The sequence below is a fragment of the Oryctolagus cuniculus genome, chromosome 7 (assembly GCF_964237555.1).
Source record: "Oryctolagus cuniculus chromosome 7, mOryCun1.1, whole genome shotgun sequence".
In the NCBI taxonomy this organism is placed as follows: Eukaryota; Metazoa; Chordata; class Mammalia; order Lagomorpha; family Leporidae; genus Oryctolagus; species Oryctolagus cuniculus.
In genome coordinates this window covers 106287494-106307694 of record NC_091438.1, presented here as the reverse complement: position 1 = coordinate 106307694, position 20201 = coordinate 106287494, and the positions used below count along the sequence as shown (strand labels likewise).

The following is a 20201-nucleotide window of genomic DNA, read 5'->3' as shown; positions in this document are numbered from 1 at the left end:
GATTCCTTTGTTAAAGTTTTTCTTCCCCCTTGCAACCACAAAAATCTGGTTACATAGGAATATATTGCAAACTAATTGTAGAATTCTCCAAGACAGCCTCTGGAAACCTGAAGGAACAGGCAGGTGAATGGAGCCGATATTGTGTATCAGAGGATACTATCTAATGATGCCTCTTTCTTTCAAAGCAGAATACACAGAAAAGTGCCAAATGACTTAGGATTCTGGTAAGCCTGGGCTTTGTTAACTGAGAGCTTTCTTTTCATTAAGACTGAGAGGATGTCCTTTATAAAAGAGCATGGTCACAGCTCCACAGCCAAGTCCAGCGGTGTTTAAGGCCAGCACTCGAAATTCACACACACCTCTACAGATAGGCAGAGCAGTATCAGGGCAGGCAGCTCCGCAAGGAGGAGCAGCAAGCGCTGGTGCAGCTTCCCTTTGCAGAGAAGACAGAAGCTACTGGCAGCAGGGCCAGTGTCAAAAGGGCTTTGACTCCGTTTGGAAAAACCTTGTCCCCTCAGTGACTGCTGGAAAGGGGAAAGCACGCTCCATCCACCTTACCCCCTTTCCTCTCTTTGTTGGAAAGGAAGGAAATAAAAAGGAGGCTGGGTTGGCCTGGATAAGAATGAACATGGAAGTTGGCTAAGAGAGAAAGCAGGAAGAAGAGGACCTCTCACTTCCCTCTTCTACCTCCTGCATCTCCAAGACAGCACAATCCTGGAGGCAGGGTGAATTCTGCCTGCTTTCTTCTGATTAACCCTGGCCAGCGTCTTACAGAGTTGCCTCCAGAGCTGTTCTCGGAAGCCAGGAGCCTTTTAGGGAACAGTCTTTCACCCGAGAGAAGAGAAACAAAGCAGAGACTGTCCCCTGGAAACAGAACGGGCAACAGAACTCACTGGATCTTTCTCTTAGTTTGTTGTCTTGACTTCCTTTGCGCCAGAGCTGTTGACAGTTACCAAAAGTGACCCCTCAAGTGTTGTGTGTACTTCCCTATCCCATCTTGGGTTGTATCCATGGAGTAAGCTGAGGCCAGGGCAATCACTCAACCCACTTGACCTGTGGAAGCAGCTGAATCAAACAACTTGGTCTTTCTCTGTGCTCCTTGAGCTTCAAATGTTTAGGGTCTAGTCTTGCTGGTGCAGCCTCTCCAGCCTCACATGCCTACCTCTGATTTCAAGAAAGACAGGGACAAAACAGTTCTATGCCAGGCACTGAGCTCGCCCTTTGTATGCATTATTTCACCCAATTCTCTCAAGTAAATTTTCCTGGAGATAGACTGTCCCCATTTCACAAATTTGAAAAACAAAAAAGGAGGGTTAAGGAGTATGTGGGACTTTTTCAAGATCACATAGTTAGTAAGAGATAAAGTCAGAACAGAAACCAAGGTCTGCATTTCTTGAAACCCACGCTCTTTCCTCTAAAGTCTAAATCATGCTTTTCCTTCCTCCACCCCACTGGAAACCTTGGTGTGAAGCGCATGAAAAGGGGAATGATGAGAATATCACAGGAGCTGTGGTTGTGGCCCAGTGGCTAAGGCAATGGAGTAGCGAATATCACAACAGGAGAGCAAAGTTGTTGGATTATCAACAACCTTATTAATTGCTACATGATACAAGACTTTCCTTTGGCACCTGTCCATCTCATTCTAAGTTGCAAGCAGATGTGTAAGTCTTGAGAGAAATATGTGTCATGTCTGTCGTTATTCATTCCGTTGTTCATCAAGCATTTATTAGCATTGTATACAAAGCACCATGTTAGAGGCTGAGGGTGCAGTGCTGAAGAGAATGTGTTGAGACCTTGATCTCATGAAATGAACAAACCAAGAAATAGCACGTGAATAAATACATGACTTTTGATCATTGTAAAGGAGGAAAGTACAGAATGATTCTGATTTTGCCTCCCTTTTTACCTGCAACAATGAGAACAATACTAGTATTTACCATTAGTGTTGTAATATTCCAAAGTGTTGTTATACATAAAGATATTAGAACACTACCTGCCCTCCAGTATTATTTAAGGTTAGCTCTAATTATTATTGTCATTAGTTAGTTTGAAGAAATAGATGTGGAAAAGGAAAGGCCTCTGTTAGTAAGTGACCTTGACGTTGAGCTCTGAACACTGAGAAGGAACCAGGGAGGGTGGAGGATTCCTGAGAGAGTAGCCAACATCTCAAAGGCCACCACCAGAGACCCAGGGTGCTTGAAGGGCAGTGAGGGAAGAGGCCAGAGACTGAAAGAGGCCAGGTTTGGCAGAACATCCATAGGGCATGGTAGACTTGTAGATTTTATTGTAAATACAGTTAGGAGCCATTGAAAGATATGGAGAAATAGATTGACGTGGTCTGATGTGAATTTGAAGCACAGATCTTGTCTCTGAGTTTCAAGTCTGAGTTACTGGCACCTCCTATGTGCTCCCAGTCCCTGCACTTTCTTTGTCATAATTGTCAGTTCCTGCCCTTCCATCCCCTCGGGCTTTCAAGGCAGGCTCTGGAACTAGACTGCCTGAGTTTCGTTCTGTTCTATTCCTTTCTTTCTGTATGTCTATAGACAAGTATTTCACCATCTGTGGCCTTGGTTTCCTTATCCTTACAATGGGGATAATAATAGAACTTTTTGCATAGAATTGTTATGAGAGCAAAATTACTTAGTCGTGTGTAAAATATTTAAAACAGTGTCTAGCACACAGATATCACCAAATAATTTTTTTATTTCTAATGTATTATATTTGCTTATATTCTTGATGGCTTAGACTGTTAGGCTGCATGCTCACTGCTGGCGTAGGGTACGTGCTCAAAAAATATTTGTTGGAAAAAAAAGGGGGGGTTAGCACTGTGTTACGCCAATGCCTTCAGCATCCCATGTGGGCACTAGTTCAAGTCCCAGCTGTATCGCTACCAATCCAGCTCCCTGCTAATGTGCCTGAGAAAGCAGCAGAAGATGGCCCAAGAGCTTGGATCCCTGCACTCAAGCGGAAGACCCTACTGAGGCCGGCGCCACTGCTCACTAGGCTAATCCTCTGCCTGTGGCAACGACACCCCAGGGTTCTATTCCCAGTTGGGGCTCCAGATTCTGTCCCGGTTGCCCCTCTTCCAGGCCAGCTCTCTGCTGTGGCCTGGGAGTGCAGTGGAGGATGATCCAAGTGCTTGGGCCCTGCACCCCATGGGAGACCAGGAGATGCACCTGGCTCCTGGCTTCGGATCAGTGCAGCGCACCGGCCGCAACGTGCCAGCCGTAGCGGCCACTTGGAGGGTGAACCAATGGCAAAGGAAGACATTTCTCTCTGTCTCTCTCTCTCACTGTCTAACTCTGCCTGTCAAAAAAAAAAAAAAAAAAAAAAAAAAACCAAAAAAAAAAACCTACTGAAGCTCCTGGCTCCTGGCTTCAGCCTGGCCCCACCTCCAGCCCCAACAGTTGCACCCATTTGGGAAATTAATTCACAGATGGGAGATCTCTCTCTCTCTGTCTCTCTCTCTCTCTCTCTTTCTCTCTCTCTCCCCCCATATCCTGCTCTTTCTGTAACTCTGTCTTTCAAATAAATAAATAAATACATAAACCTTTAAAAAGAATGGAAAGAAAAGAGAGGTGGTAGAATAAGCTGCAAGTGAAAGGAGAGAGAGCTGCTGTTCTATTCCTGGGGAAAGGGGCTTCCTGGAGTCAGCAGTGCATTCTTGACAGGGAAGAGTCTGCTTTTGGCACATAGAAACTGAGACTTTGCAACTATTCAACTGCTACAACTTTGGGGAACTCGAAACAAGTCCATGGGACAAAAGCTTGTTTCAAAACCTGTGATGCCAATCTGGTCTGCCACATGCACAAAACGCAAACCAGGCTTATGAAAGAACTTTGTCATCGTCTCAGGCTAGGTGGCTATTTCTCTGAAAGGCAAAGACAAGGCTAACCCTCCTGTTGCCCTTGGAAGGACAGTCCTGCCGATGGAGCCATAATATTGGCACTTCCTTTTCTCCCCTCTGTTGCTAATAGGACTTCAGATGAACAAGGGTTCCGTTCTGGAAAGTAAATGCATACCTTAAATATTTGTGACCTCACAAGTCTTAGACATTCAGGGGTACCACAGTTCTTTTCTTTTTTTTTTTTTTTTTTTTCATGCATCTGCACAGGGTACGTACCTTGACAGACAGCTCTCTGAAAATTCCAGTTCTTTGCTGTATGTGTATGTGATGCCTGTGTGTCTATGTGCTGGTTTGTTACTGTTTTATCCCGGGAGAAACTAAGGGTTTTTCACATGCTTTTTGTCAACACAATGGGTCTCTGTTCTCTCTGACCTGGTTTTCCACTGTTCCTTCCCTTTCTCATCACAAGTTCAGCCGTTTGCCTCTCTGCACCCACGGATCACTTCTCAGCCTTCTCCCTCATTTGCTACTCTCTCTGTGCCCCTTGCTCTCCCAAGCAATGCTCTAGATAGTCCTCTGTATCTAAAGGCTTACCTCTTCAAACTCTCTGTGCACTAGTCTTTATTATCAGTAATTTCTCACTCCATTTACATTCTATTGGGTCTACTCATTTTCCTCTACCATGCACCCCTTTGTTCAGACATGTGTGTTTTCTTGGAGATAACACTTTTATCTTGGCTGTCAATGAGCCAGGAGGCACGAGGGGGTGGGTACCTGAATAAAACCCAGCTCTGGTCTTGAGTTCTTCACCATCTGCAAATGAGAAGATGGATATGTGAAAATAAAGATTATATCAGGATCCTACAGAGAAATACAACTAAGCACATACTATTTATTTTAAGGCTTTAGCACATGCAATCATGGGGGTTGGCAGGTTTGGAATTGCAAGGTGTTCGGTGCATAACAAATCTTCAAGGTAGATGAATCAATTAATCCACAAGCTTTTATTGGGATTCCGCTCCGGGCGGTGTTCCCCGATCCCAACAGAGCGGGGGCCAGGGAAGTCGCGTGTCAGAGGTTGGGAGGGCTCCTTTTATAGATACAGGGCGTGTGGGTTAAAGGTTGAGCAGGTCTGATCCTCATTGGTTGACCTTTAGGCACCCATGGGGACCTTGACAAGGACTTTTCTTTCCCGGAAGTATAGGCCTTCCCTCCTTGCAGATCCCAAAGCTACCATCCCGACCTTTTGATGATAGGAAAGGGGGCGATGATGAATCTCTCTGGCTACTTCCTGCTGACTGGGGACATCGTCTACAGGGGCCCGCTGAGGCTATCTTGGGGCTTTGCAGGGACAGGCATGTATGGATGGAGAAGCATCTGGTTGACTGCCTGGTTGCTGAAGGCCTTGGTTCGTTCCATTATCACCTGCTGTAAACACTTAAGCAGACACTGTAGTATACAAGTCAGGGTGAGAATAGCAAACAATGATCCTAAGAGTGGCATTAACCAGGTAATGAAAATATTTCATAGAGAAGAGGAAATGAGGGGGGATCTCTGGACCCTTGTGAGGATTGTTTGATGGGCATGGTTTAAATCTGATCCCAGCCAAGAATGGGAGAAAGGCCACTTAACTTTTGGAGGTAGAGTTTGTGGAGAAATTCTGAATAATCATACAACATTAAGTGCGGGAGAGGACCATCAGTACACATAGGTTGGGAGCAGAGCCATTGATGTTAGAGTAGAGGTTATTATTACAAAGGAATGAGGCCAAAGTGGGCTAGACAGGGTCTAGAACAAAGAACAGAGTCATTATTAGAGGACCCAAGAAAGGTGCTGTCTAAGCCACAACTAAATTTTCTGATTGAGCTGCAAATAGAACCTGACAGAAGGGGCTTGATAATAATCTGGTGGGCTTTAGGTCTTGTAAGTTAAGAGGCCCAGACCTATCTATCTCTTCACATAGGATACATCCTAAGGGAGGAGTGAACCTCCTTGGGGAAGGCACCCTGTTAATTTCCATTACCTAGCTGGCCTGGGAGAAGAGCTGGCCAAGTAAAGGCAGGTGGCATCTCTAACAGGAAATTTACAGCTCTGCCTGCAATGTTGCTGACCCTACTTGGCCATCCCCTTAGCTGCGGTGGTCACCTTGGAAGCTGGGCTGAGTGAAGGGCTTTTCAGCTTAGAGCCAATAAGATCTGTGGCTCTGACCTGAAGTCCTTCGACTCCAGGGCAGGTCCATTTCCAGAGATCTAACTCTTGGCAGAGCTGCCAGGGCTCTTCACAAGCTGATTTCTGCTGAAGTCCAGGCTTACCACATTGAAAGCCGCTGCAGTGGACTGGCCTGTTGGGTCTCCCTGATGGCAGATCACTGTACAGAGCAGCCTTTACTAGGCTGCCACCTATCTTTACATTTCTGATGCCCAGCTTTCTTTTCCTCCTGATTTTTGTGAAAGCAGACCAGAGGATGCAAGTCAAGGGGGTGCTCAAGTCCCATCTCTAATCTTTAGTGGCCTACACTAGAAGTCTATAATCACAGGCAGGTTCTGATAGTGTTTTTCTGAGGTAGATAATGCCCATGAGGAAAGCTATGTCCTCGCTTTAAAACTTTCTTTCTCTTTGGTCTGAAAGGGAGGTCTTCCCTGTTTACTGTGCTGATGGCGAAGTAGATCTAGCCGTGAAATTATAATTTAAGCTTTCATTTTGGCTATGCTATTAAAGAAAAATGTTAGCCATCCCTTTTATAAGATCTAAAAATCAAATCGGGCATCTTGAAGAGTCCTTCAGAGTAGAATGAGTTTCCTACCTCGAAGAGAATAGAGAAATGAGAGAATGAGTTAGACTTAGAATAGAGAAATGGGGATGCCAGTCCCAGATCACTTACTGACAATAGCAATATCAAATGAAAACTTAGAAAGCAGTTTCATAAACAAGAGTGTCAATTTGTTAAGTCAACAACAGGAGTCACTGTGTACTTACTCCTCATGTAGGATCTTTGTCCTTAATGTGCTGTACATTGAGATTTAATGCTATAACTAGTACTCAAACAGTATTTTTCACTTTATGTTTCTGTGTGGGAGCAAACTGTTGAAATCTTTACTTAATGTATGCTAAACTGATCTTCTGTATATAAAGAGAATCGAAAATGAATCTTGATGTGAATGGAAGGGGAGAGGGAGTGGATAAGGGGAGGGTTGTGGGTTGGAGGGACGTTATGGGGGGGGAAGCCATTGTAATCAATATTCTGTACTTTGGAAATTTATATTCATTAAATAAAAGTTAAAAAAATTAAAATTAAAAAAAGGAAGCAGTTTCAATCATTAGATAACAAATACAGCAGTTTCAATACTAGCTTTTTAAACTGTTTAACTGTTTTTTAATTTACCAGTTGATTCGAATTACTTTCTGCTGTTAGTAACCTCAGCTAACAATGCTTTCAGTTGGTACCTATAATACATTATTGGCTCCATCTGTTTACAGCGCCATCCCAAAGTACTGAATACACTAGATGTGGCTGGAAAAAGTCCATCAGAACCTATAGGAGGACAGCTAAGCACAAACCAACAATGTTTTAGTTTTATGAACAGCAAATCTGATATATAAAACTGTGGATGACAAAAGACTTTAAGTTGCCACGTTTAAAATTATAAACTTATTATACACTCAACAAGAGATGTCCAGCGCATAACAAATCTTCCCAGGTAGATGAATCAATTAATTCACGAGCTTTTGGGATTCTGCTCCTGGGTGAGGTTCCCCAGTCCCAACAAAGCGAGGGCCGGGGAAGTCGAGTGCCAGAGCTTGGGCAGGCTCCTTTTATAGATACAGGGCATGTTTAAAGGTTGAGCAGGTCTGATCCTCATTGGTTGACCTTTAGGCACCTGCGGGGACCTTGACAAGGACTTTTCTTCCCCGGAAGTACGGGTAGGGACTCTCCATTCCCGGAAGTATAGGCCTTCCCTCCTTGCGGATCCCAAAGCTACCAGAAATCCATAGGGCGGACTGGAAACTCAGGTAGGAGTTAATGCCGCAGTCTTGAGGCAGAATCCGTTCTCTTTTAGGGAACCTTTGTTTTTGCTCTTAAGCGCTTCAACAGATTGGAGGAGGCCCACCAGCATTATCCATGGAAATCTCATTGATGTTAGTGCCACTGATTACAGATGTTAACCACATCTACACATTGCCTTCATAGCCACACCTAGGTAAATGTTGGTTCCATGACTGATCCATGGTCTAGCCAAGGTTACACACAAAAATGGAGCATCACCAGGACCACACAACCAAACAACCAACTAACAACAACAAAAACCTGTCTTAGCATTCAGGCTAGAATTTTGCCTAGTGTTGCTACAAGATCTATCAATCTATCTATCTAAGTAAATAGATAGAGTCTCATATATAATACATATAATATATTTATTAGATTATATATTATATTATATTTATAAATTATATTATATTAAATATAATAAATATATAGTCATATATAAATTACATATACATATGATCCAGGAGAATATAAATCTCTATCTTCCTTCTGACTAACTGAGAGTTTATTTTAAAACAGTGAAATAACTGCTCATCCCAGATCACAGAGATGTTTTGAAAGCCGAAGGATGGTTTCAAAGACCGGAAGTGCAGAGTGTTGCTTCTTTGAACACCTTGCCCTTCCCTAGCAGTGGCAGCAAACTTACTAGATCCTGGGCAGCACCAGTGCGTCACCATTCCCACCTCTCTCTGCTGAGCGTTCATGGGAGCAGAGAAAATCTGAGCGTGCCAGTCATTGTATGCTCAGCGCCTGTCCAGTGCCTGCCCACTGCCTGGACCCATGATCTCAAATCCAATTAAGATAAACATCTTCAAAGTTAACTTGGATCAGAACTATCTCAGTGGAGATAGCATGAGGTGGAATTCTCTCTGTGTGTATGACTTACTTCCACAGAGTGGGGATGGAAGCAGTCACACTCTCTTATTCAATTTGGAAATTTGAATGTCAGTCCCACGCCCCAGGTCATGCTTGAGACTTCTTTCTCCTCAAACCTGAATATGAAATTGTCCTTGTCTCCATTTGCCCTCTGCCTTGCATTCCTGTCACTGACCGCCTCCAGAGCACCTTGGCTCCAGGCAACTCTCCCAGCCCAGCCAGTTCAGAGCCTTCCGCTCACCAGAGATACAAGCTTCTGGTCTCACCTCTTTATCCTCCCATCTCCAGGAAGGCCTTTTTAACCCAAAGGCACTTGGCTCCTGTAACTGCCTCTGGTCCTGACTATCTTAGGCTAGAATCTTCAGAAATGAGCAGATTAAATGTGGCTTAAGAACAAGTGAGCATTGTGGAAAGAAAGCTGAGAGTGAATGGAAGAGCAGATGTCAACATTGTCATGAGGCTGTGTGCATCTGAGATGGGTGGGGGTGGGCACCACTGTCACTCACCTGAGAGCACACAGAGTTCCCAGGCCTGAACATCTTGGAGCCTGCCGTCAAAATGCACTTCTCCCCTCACTCTCATTTGTCTTTTGATAGCAAATTGTTCTCAACAAATTACTAAGCAGAATGCACTGTTCGTGTTTTCTGGGATTTAAAGAATTAGCATCTCACCATATACTTTTCCCAAAAATCGTTCTATTTTTTCAGGTCTTGAATAACTTGTTTTCCTAAAGTTGTAGAAACATGTCCACCTCTCTCCTCTTTATCTGCAGCAATGGAATATGCTTCCACCCTTCCACGTTCTGAATCTGTTTGATGGGATTTTACTTATTGCCCCATTCCCCTCATTTCTATGGAGATTTTTATTTCATTTAGAAAAAGGGTAGGGGCCAACGATGTGACACAGTAGGTTAATCCTCCACCTGTGGCGCCAGCATCCCATATGGCACCTGTTCTAGTCCTGGCTGCTCCTCTTCCAATCCAGCTCTCTGCTGTGGCCTGGGAAAGCAGTAGAGGATGGTCCAAGTCTTTGGGCCCCTGCACCCACATGGGAGACTGGGGAGAAGAACCTGTCTCCTGGCTTCAGATCAGCATAGCTCCAGCCATTGCAGCCATTTGGGGAGTGAACCAACGAAAAAAAGACCTTTCTTTCTGTCTCTGCCTCTCACTATCTGTAACTCTACCTCTCAAATAAATAAATAAAATCTTAAAAAAAAAAGGGAGGGGGACTCGGTCAGTTCTGCAGAGGATGGCTCAAGTACTTGGATCCCTGCATTGATGTGGGAGACCAGAAGAAGCTCCTGGCTCGTGGCTTCAGCCTGGCCCAGCCCTGGCCATTGTGGCCATTTGGGAGTGAACCAGTGGATGGAAGATCTCTCTCTCTCTCTCTCTCTCTCTCTCTCTCTCTCTCTCTCTCTCTCCCCCTCTGCTCTTTCTGTATTTCTGCCTTTCAAATACATGAATAAATTGTTTAAAAAAGAAGTCAATATCATTGTCCCATTTTTTTTAAGCCAAGGAAACTATGCCTCAGTAAGAGTAGCAAGTGTTAGAAAGACAAACAGCTGGTAATTGACAGAGCTAGGATTTAATCTCTGGCTTGTTTATGCCAAAGTCAGTACACCTGGCACCAGCCCTCTGCATTATCAGGTAACTAAGAGTGCTGCAAGAGATGTCCATGCCAAGTACCTGTATTACAAGGACCTATATATACAGAGGTATATACACCTTTGCGATTAAGTGTGCAACTGCTATTGCACTTACTCTTAGCTTTCTCTGGATAATTCCCACTCATACCTGTATTACATTTCATTTATTCCTTTCTTGAGATTCCAAAACTAGAGAGAATGGAAGAGAAAACAGGCTTCAAGTTCTTGTCTTCCCCTCAGGGGAATAACCAAACCAACAGGAAGATAACAACACCTTTTTCCCTTCTAAGAATAAGTCCCCTTTGCTGAAAAACACTTGGGTTTTGATAGGCTGTCTGTCAGGAAGAGGAGGCAGAGGAGAATGTCAGAAGGGAGCAGAGCAGTGGGAGACTGATCTCCAACCTGAGCATGAATCACTGCCTAAGAGATCCCCCAGCCTCTGACATCACAAGGAAAGAGTGTTAGATTTCAGATCTGTAGTGAAACTGGGGCGTGCCTTGCTTGCACACTAGGTAGGCAGCCATCCAATTCTAGGCTAGCACTGGAAAGTCCCATTTCGAATGATTTGCTTCTTACTAGTCTTTGTTCAACTTTCCTCCCTCAAATGAAACTGTGTGACTTAAGCGAAAGTGCACTGGGCTGGAACTCAGGAAACCTAAAGTTCTGATCCAAACCAGGTGTGTGGCCTGAGGTAAATCTTTTAATCCTCCCACTGTTAGTCACCTTTATTTCCAATTCTTTTGAGTCTGTGAGTCTAGAATCCAGTCTTACTGGGCCCTCAAATCTTTCCAGACCCAGATGGAGTGGAGCATGAATGCTGAGATTGGATAATTTTTATGTCAGAAAAGTAAGAGTCCCTGAGCCATAACACATTAATCTGGAGTTCAAGTCCAAGTCATTCTGGTTTGGCACCGAAACCTGGGCTTCTTCCACACCCTCCCATCCTGAAGTGAGGCTATACAGTTTTTCCGAGGTGCAGTATATCTTTATTATTTTCCCAATCCTTATTAGCCTGGTAGTTGGCACAATGCAATAGCAAACATTCATTAAGTGCTTATGAGTGCTAGGGTAACAACAATGAAGGGGACATGGTGCCTCACCCACTCTTAAAAGCATTTTTACAAGGAGATTTTGGAGCCAGATTGCCTGGGTTTAGACCTCAGTTCTACTGCTTTTTAGGCTAATTACTTCCTAAACTCATGGCACACCTCTGTGTTTTCATCCTCATTTACTTCACTTTTTTAATTTAAATTTTTTATTTATATAAGGTGAACAATCTCACATATTTCTTATACACAATTTAAGAGCGTAATGATACCTCCCACCCTGTCTTCCCTCCTGCCATGTCCCACTATGCCTCCTCCCTCCTTATTTTTTCTTTTAATTTTTAAAATGACAGGCTTTCAGTTTCTTTTATAATCACAAGCTTAATCTTTCACCAACCAAATAAAGAATTCAACAAGTATTAAGTAGCAAAATGACTTGCTCCTCAAGAATCTAGACAAGGACTATAAAGAATAATCAAATCTCAAAATGTCAATTTGGCCCATATATATATATATATATTACATTTTTGTGCTCTGTATGTTAATTGCCACATATCATAGAAAACATATTTGTCTTTTTGGAACTGGCTTATTTCACTCAGCATAATGGTTTCCAGTTGCATATATTTTGTTACAAAAGAAAGGATTTTACTCTTTTTACGTCTCAGTAGTATTCAATAGTGTATATATACCACATTTTCTTTATCCACTAGTCAGTTGATGGACATCAGTATTGATCCCATATCTTAGCTATTGTGTTGCAGGTAGCAATTTCATATGATGATTTAATTTGTTTGAATAAATTCCCAGGACTGTGATGGCTGAGTCATATGGTAGATCTATTTTCAGATTTCTGAGGAATCTCCATACTGTCTTACATAATGGTTGTAAAGTTTACATTCCCACCAACAGTATATTTTTGGTACATTTTTCCCCATCACTCATTGTATTTTTATTTTTGGATGATAGCCATTCTAATTGGGTGAGGTGAAACTTCATTGTGTTTTTTTTTTGCATTTACCTGATAGCTAGTGATCCTGAGCAGTTTTTCAAATGTCTGTTGGCCATTTGAATCTTACCCTTTAAAAGATGCCTGATTATGTTCTTCTCCCATTTCTTGAATGGATTGTTTGTTTTATTGTTGTTGAGTTTCTTGAGCTCTTTATAGACTCTGGGTATTAATCTTTTATCAGTTGCATAGTTTGTAAATATTTTCTCCCATTCTGTTAGATGCCTCTTCACTTAACTGAGTGTTTCCTTTGCAATGCAGAACCTTCTTAGATTGATGCAATCACATTTTTCTGTTCTTACTTTTATTGCCTGTGCTTCTGGGGTCTTTTCCTAGAAGTCTTTGCCTATGCCAATGTCTTGCTGAGTTTCCCCTATGGTTTCCCCTAGTAATTTAATAGTATCAGGTCATAGATTTAGATCCTTGATCCATTATGACTTGATTTTTGTATAGTGTGAGGTAGGGTTCTTGTTTCATACCTCTGCACACCAAGGACTAATTTTTCTAGTACCATTTTTTTTAATATTTATTTTATTTATTTGAAAGACAGAGTCACAGAGAGGTAGAGACAGAGAGAGAAGTCTTCCATCCGCTGGTTCACTCCCCAGATGTCCGCAATGGACAGAGCTGCATTGATCTGAAGCCAGGAACCAGGAGCTTCCTCCAGGTCTCCCATGTGGGTGTAGGGGCCCAAGGACTTGGGCCATCTTCTACTGCCATCCCAGGCCATAGCAGAGAGCTGGATCAGAAGAAGAGCAGCCAGGACTAGAACCGGCACCCATATGGGATGCTGGCACTTCAGGTCAGGGCTTTAACCCACTGCATCACAGCGCCAGCCCCTCCAGTACCATTTTGAAGAGACTATCAATGCTACAGGGATTGATTTTAGTTCATTTGCCAAATACTAGTTGGTTGTAGATGTGTGGATTAATTTCTGGGGTTTCTATTCTGTTCCCTTGGTCTAAATGTCTATCTTTTGTGTCAGTACCATGTTGTTTTGATTATAACTACCCTGCAGTATGTCTTGAAGTCTGGTCTTGTGATGACTTCGTTTTTGTTGCTTAAGGTTGCTTTAGCCATTTGGAATCTCTTGTGTTTACATATGAATTTTAGCATTTTTTTTCTAGATCTAGATGCTTTTTTCTAGATTTTTTTGGTATTTTGATTGATATCCTATTAAATCTGTAAATTGCTTTGGATATTATGGACTTTTTGATGTTACTAATTCTTCCAATCCATGAACATGGATGACTTTTTTTCATTATTTTGTATCTTCTTCTATTTCTTTATTGAATATTTTGTAATTTTTATTGTAGTCATCTTTCATATACTTGGTTAAATTTATTCCAAGATATTTAAGTTTTTTTGTGGCTATTGTGAATAGTATTGATCTTACAAATTCTGTCTCAGCCATGGCATTATCTGTGTATACAAAGGCTTGTTGATTTTATATCCTTCAAATTTACCAAACTCTCTTATGAGTTACAATGGTCTCTAAGTGGAGTCATTTGGTTTCCTTGTATATGGGATCATGTTCATCTGCAAACAAGGATAATTTGACTTCCTCCTTTCCCATTTGTATTCCTTTGATTTCTCTTGCCTAATGGCTGTGGCTAAAACTTCTTTAGAACTAGATTGAACATCAGTGGTGAGAGTGGACAACTTTGGTTCCTGATCTTAGTGGAAATGTTTCTAATTTTTCCCCCTTTCAATATGATGTTGGTTGTGAGTTTGTCATATATTGCCTTGACTGTGTTAAGGAATGTTCTTTCTATACCCAATTTTTATCATGAAAGGATGTTGTATTTTATCGGATGCTTTCTCTGCATCTCTTGAGATAATCATATGGTTTTTATTCTTCAATCTGTTAATGTGATATATCACATTTATTTAATTTGCATGTGTTGAAGAACCATCCCTGCATACCAAGGATAAATCCTACTAGATCTAGGTGAATGATCTTTCTGGTGTGTTGATGTATTCAGTTAGCTAGTATTTTGCTGAGGATTTTTGCATCTATGTTCATCAGAGATGTTGATCTGTATATCAACATCTTTTTGTTATATCATTTTCTGGTTTTGGAATAAAGGTGATGCTGGCCTTATAGAAGGAGTTCAGGAAGATTCCTTCCCTTCAATTGTTTTAAATAGTTTGAGAAGAATTGTAATTAGTTCTTTTTTAATAGCTTGGTAGAATTCAGCAGTGAAGCTATCTGGTCCTGTCTTTTCTTTGTTGGGACGGTCTTTATTACTGGTTCAATTCCCATCTCGATTATTGGTCTGTTTAGGTTTTCTGTGTCTGACTCAATTTTGATAGATTGTATGTGTCCAGAAAACTATTGATTTCTTCTATATTCTCCAATTTGTTGGCAGATATCTGTTTGTAGTAATTCTTAATGATCCCCAGATTACCTTCAGAGTATCTCCAATTAGACTGACAGCTGATTTCTCATCAGAAACCCTACAGGCTAGAAGAGAATGGAGAAACATCATCCAAGTCCTAAAAGAAAAAATAACTGTCTACCCAGAATACTGTACCCTGCAAAGTTCTCATTTATAAGTTGAAATAAAGACCTTCCAAAGCAAACTGAAATTGAAATAATTTGTCATCACTTGTCCAGCCTTATGAATGATACTTAAGGATGTGCTACACATGAAAAAGATAGTCATAATTATGAAAGAATGTGCAATCAGAAAATCTCCTAATAAAAATACAAAGGGAATCCAAAGAAACAATTGGAATATTTATGGGAAAATGGAAGGACCAAGTCATTACTTAACACTAATAACCTTGAATGTAAATGACCTAAATTCAACAGTGAAAAGGTACAGACTGGCTGAATGGATTAAAAAACAAGATTCTGTTTGCTACCTGCAAAAAGCATTCCTCACCAACAAAGATACACATAGTCTGAACATAGTCTGAAGGTAAAAGGGTAGAAAAAGATATTCCATGCTAACAGAAAGCAAAAAAAGCACAAGTAGGCATCATAATATCAGACAAAATAGACTTTAAAACAAAAACTATTAAAAGAGACAAAAGCATAATGTAATGCTTAAGGGATCAATTCAACAGGAAGATGTGACTATAGTAAATATATATGCATTCAATGCCAGAATACCAGGCAATTTAAAACAAATGTTAATGGATCTAAAGGGAAACAGGGACTCCATTAGTAATAATTGGGGATTTCAATAGCCTGCTTTCACTAATGGACAGATCAACTAGACAGAAACTCAACAAAGAAACAGTAGAGCTAATCTACAGTATGGACTATACTCTTTTCACAAGTGCATGGAATTTTGTCTAGAATAGACTATATGCTAGGCCGTAAGTCTCAACAAATTCAAGAAAATTGAAATCATACCAACTATCTTTTCTGACTACAGTAGAATGAAGCTGTAAACTATCAAATTAAGAAGCTCTAGAAAATATGAAAACACATGGAGACTGAACAACATTCTCCTGAATGCACAGTGTGTCATAGAAGAAATCAAGAAGGAAATAAAAAAAATTCTTGAAAGTGAATGAAGATGACAACACAGCATATCAAAACTTAAGGATGGGGCCAGTGCTTTGGCATAGCAAGTAAAGCCATAGCTTGCACTGCCAGCATCCCATATGGGCACTGGTTGCAGTCCTGACTGCTCCTCTTCCAATCCAGCTCTCCGTTAATGGCCTAGAAAAGCAGTGGAAGATGGCCCAAGTGCTTGGGCCCCTGCCCACTATGTGAGAGATCTAGAAGAAGCTCCTGGCTCCTGGCTCCTGGCTCCTGGCTCCTGGCTTCAGATCGGCACAGCTTCAGCTGTTGCAACCATTTGGGGAATGAACCAGTGGATGGAAAACCTCTCTCTCTGTCTCTGCCTTTGCCTCTCTGTAACTCTAACTTTCAAATAAGCGAATAAATCTTTTAATAAAAACTTAAAGATATAGCAACTACAGCATTAAGAATGAAGTTTATAGAAATTAGTGCCTATATCAAGAAGTTGGATTGGTATCAAATAAACTATCTAACAATGCATCTCAAGGACCTATAAAATCAAGCAGAAACCAAACCCAAAATTAGTAAGAGGAAAGAAATTATTAAAATTGGAGAAGAAATAAACAAAATTGAAACAAAAAAATATAGAAGATCAGTGAAATGAAGAACTGGTTTTTTGAAAAAAAAAAAAAATGATACAGCATAGGCCCAACTAACCAAAAAAAGCGGGGAGAGCGGAGAGGACCCAATTAATAAAACCAGAGATAAAAAAGAGATGTTACAATGGATGCCCCAGAAATAAAAATCATCATCAGGAATTACTTCACTTTTAAAACCTTTTCAGAATGGATGTTTTTTTTGTTTGTTTGTTTGTTTGTTTTTGTTTTGTTTTGTTTTGTTTTGTTTTGACAGGCAGAGTGGACAGTGAGAGAGAGAGACAGAGAGAAAGGTCTTCCTTTGCCGTTGGTTCGCTCTCCAATGGCCGCCGTGGCCGGCACGCTGCGGCCGGCGCACTGCGCTGATCCGATGGCAGGAGCCAGGTGCTTTTCCTGGTCTCCCATGGGGTGCAGGGCCCAAGGACTTGGGCCATCCTCCACTGCACTCCCTGGCCACAGCAGAGAGCTGGCCTGGAAGAGGGGCAACCGGGACAGAATCCGGCGCCCTGACTGGGACTACAGAATGGATGTTTAGCCTGTGCATCCCTTATCAGCATCTTGAGTTTGCTTTCCAGGTCTGGCTCCTGACTCCAGCTTCCTGCTAATATATGCACTGGGAGGCATCTGAGGCACCAAGTGATGACTCAAGTGACTGGGTGACCCAGATGGAATTTCTGGCTCCTGGCATTGGCCCCAAACTGGAACCAGTGATTATAGGCATTTGGAGAGTAAATCAGTGGACAGAGGTTCTCTCTGTCTCTCTTTCTCTGACTGTCTGCTTCTTGAATGACTAACTAAATAAAATATAAAACCATCATCTTACAAATTATTGTAAGGATTAAATGAGTTATTTAATGTAAAATACTTGGATCTTAATAGTCATAGAGTAATGACAGTTACATCATTGCTCTTACAGCTACTCTTAACATATGTTGGTCATTTTCTTGTGCGAGGAGTCTTGGTATGTTGAAACTGGTTCTTTATCATTTTCACTTAATAAATGTTTGTTGAATCCAATCAGTCAACAAATATTATAATGCTTCTATGGTGTGCAAGACCCTCTGATAGGTCCTTGGTATAATCCAAACTTTCACAACCTAGGAAAAATGATAATGCTTTAGAACTTACTGAAGTATAGTTTGGAAAAATTTTTCTCTCTAAATGTTCCTCTTCCTTTTTACTTTCCTCTTGCTTATAAAGTGTTAAGTCATGGGGATGAAAATATTCCATGTCTACTTACTAACTTGATCAAGAAGATCAGTCTGGAAAAGGTAAAATTAACAACAAACCAATAGAAAGATCAGTCTTTCTTAAAGGAGAATGCTCTTGGACCATTGTTGCGGCACGTCTTTAAGCCACTGCTGTGGATGACCTCATCCAATATCAGAGTGCCAGACAAAGTCTCTGCTAGTCTACTTCCAAGCCCTGCTGATGTGCCTGGAAAGCAGCAGAAGGAGGCTCAAGTATTTGGGCCCCTGACACACATGTGGGAGCCTCAGATGGAGTTTCTGGATTATGATTTCAGCTTGATCCAGTCCCGGGTTTTGTGGCCCTTTGGGAAGTGAACCAGTGGATGGAAGACTTCTCTCTGTCTCTCCCTCTCTCTCCTTCTTTGTCTTTAAAATAAGATACATAAATATTTTTAAAAAGAGAAAGTTTTTTCAGAATGGAGAGTATCACCTACTTTTATGAGGTTTCCTATGTTAGGAAGAAAGAGTGAGAGAAAGAAATAGAGAGAGTGAGAGAGACTATTAATCATTCTCTTATTCATTTACCTTCTTATTCACTCATGCATTCAGTCTAAAATGCCAGTGAGTACTCACCACAACCTGAATCAAGTATTGTGCTGGGTATGAAGATACAGGAATGAGTAAGACACAGTTTCTTCTCTGGAGGAGCTCACTGTCTTGTGGGGTATTTATTACATAGTGACAAAAATGTGCAGAAAGTGCTCTGAAAGTGCAGAGGAAGGCAAGTTTTTAGGATCAGGGTCCTGCCCTAGGTGTACAAATAACCTTCTGTATTGAGATTTACGTAGGACATTTATAAATTGGGTTTTATTAAATTTAAAAATTAGTATTTCCCATGTGAGCATTATATGTTTGTATTTTTCAGCCATTTTGGCTCAAATGAGCACATTCAATGAGCACCTATTATAATTGAGTGGCTTAGGAGATCACAAATTAATTTCAACCAGGGCCATTAAGACGAGGAAAGTATAGGAGATATTATTTAAACTTTGCCTTAAGGGATGGGTAAGATTTCATAAGGTAAAGTGAGAAATAGTGTTTAAGAAAACAAACCATGCTCCAAGGCAAGTGTGGAGCCAAAAGTGTGGGTTTGGTATTTGAATGAAAACCAGCCTGTAAGATTTGTGAAGAAAGGAGAGAGGACCTGGAAGTGATGGGAGATTAGGCAGGAAAGCCGAGTGGGAAAACTAGAGATCAGTGTAGCATACCTGACACACAGGCTGAGAGTTTATTTTATGTGCAGTGGGGATTTTATGTGCATTTATATTTGTTCAACAAGGGAGCATATTAACAGAGCTATGCTTCATGGAGATGGTGACTGGAAGCAGTATCAGACTTGGGACCAGAAAACGTGGAGGAATTGGATAACTCTCAGTCAACCATCTGGGTGACTTGAGCAAGTCTGTAACCATTTCTGAGCTTTGCCCCTCTCATCCATACAGTAAGCAAAATGAAGCCTCCTAAAAACAATAGCAGCAACAATCACAATTATGTTTATTGATCATTACTCTATACTTAGTATTATGCTAGTCCATTTCCTTGTAACATTTAAGACTCAAAACAACTCTGTGAAATCTGAAAGAAGTTAAACCTAAATTTACTCATATGACCCACCAAGTCCACTCCTAAATATCTACACAATGACCTGAAATTATATATTCACACAAAGTCTAAACACACATATTCTTAACAGCATTATGTTAACAGCCAAAAAATTGCAATTAACTTTAGAATGTGTGTTAACTTCTGAATGGCTAGAGAGCAGGTATTATATCTACATAGTGAAACACTGTTCAGCAATAAGAAGGAATACGTTAGAGGTACATGGTACAGATGACATGAATGAACCCCCAAAATACAATGCTTAGTGAAAGAATCCAGACCAGATATACCAGCATATCATGTGATTCCATTTATCCAAAATATACTGCAAGGCGAAGATTTTCAGACAAAAAAGGTATTGGTGATTGCCTAGGGCTGGAGCAGGGAGAAACCATCAGAATGCATAAGAGATCATATTAAGGTGGTAAAAGTATTTAAACTGACTTGTGATGATGACTACTCAGCTTAATAAATCTAATAAAAATCACTGAATTGTCCACTGGAAAAATAATCTGCAAAATACACCTTGATAAAATCATTTAAAAATAAAACAACTCTGTGTGAAGTAGCTATTAGTCTTTACAGATGAACATAGTGACATTCCAAATTCTCTGCTAAAAAGTAATACAACTCAGATTCAAAATTCTTTCTGCCTGATCCTGAGCCCATGCCCTTGGCCTGTATCCCACTGTGTGAAGGTATTTCTAAAAATTTGCAGAAAAATGCAATTAAAAGATAAGTTTC

At 41.1% G+C, this 20201-nt stretch overlaps 1 protein-coding gene across 5 annotated transcripts in view; it reads left to right on the top strand.

Moving 5' to 3' along the window:
* PDE4B (phosphodiesterase 4B) overlaps positions 1 to 20201 on the top strand; it is a 678720-nt gene that overhangs the window by 558543 nt on the left and 99976 nt on the right. The window lies entirely within an intron of this gene.